The sequence below is a fragment of the Eufriesea mexicana genome, unplaced genomic scaffold (assembly GCF_001483705.2).
Source record: "Eufriesea mexicana isolate 0111107269 unplaced genomic scaffold, ASM148370v2 scaffold94708, whole genome shotgun sequence".
Classification (NCBI taxonomy): domain Eukaryota; kingdom Metazoa; phylum Arthropoda; class Insecta; order Hymenoptera; family Apidae; genus Eufriesea; species Eufriesea mexicana.
Window position 1 is genome coordinate 1 of NW_016996630.1, and position 352 is coordinate 352.

Here is a 352-nt window from a genome sequence, read left to right on the forward strand (position 1 = left end):
GTATAGAGAATAAAGTGAGATTAAAAGGTATGTTGTATTCCTCGTCTAAATAGATATTAATATCATTAGTCCAAATCAATCGTCGTCCCTAATGTGTCCAGTTTCAGAATCCTGGTGCTGAGGTGCGTAAAGAAAAGAGAAAAGTACAAACAAAAGCAGTCCCAAGAATGTATGGCAAGGACATGCTAATATAAGGATTATTCCAGAAATGGAGAATCCACGCTTGTTAATAGGTATAAAAGTTAAAGATAAATTGGATATAGAGTATAAATGTTCTATTAAGGCACCCGTGTGTAAAAATATCTGTAGGAATTTAGAAACTATAAAAGGAGCAGGAATAATGAGGCTGTGG

General features: G+C 34.4%; 1 long non-coding RNA gene across 2 annotated transcripts; it reads left to right on the forward strand.

Annotated features, from left to right (window-relative positions):
* Positions 1-352, forward strand: LOC108554738 (uncharacterized). Of its 2 annotated transcripts, none has more exons than XR_001890722.1 (3): positions 1-27; positions 102-233; positions 310-352. It is a non-coding gene; the product is annotated as an uncharacterized LOC108554738 (long non-coding RNA). The 2 variants fall into 2 exon arrangements; XR_001890723.1 differs by having other exon boundaries at positions 108-233.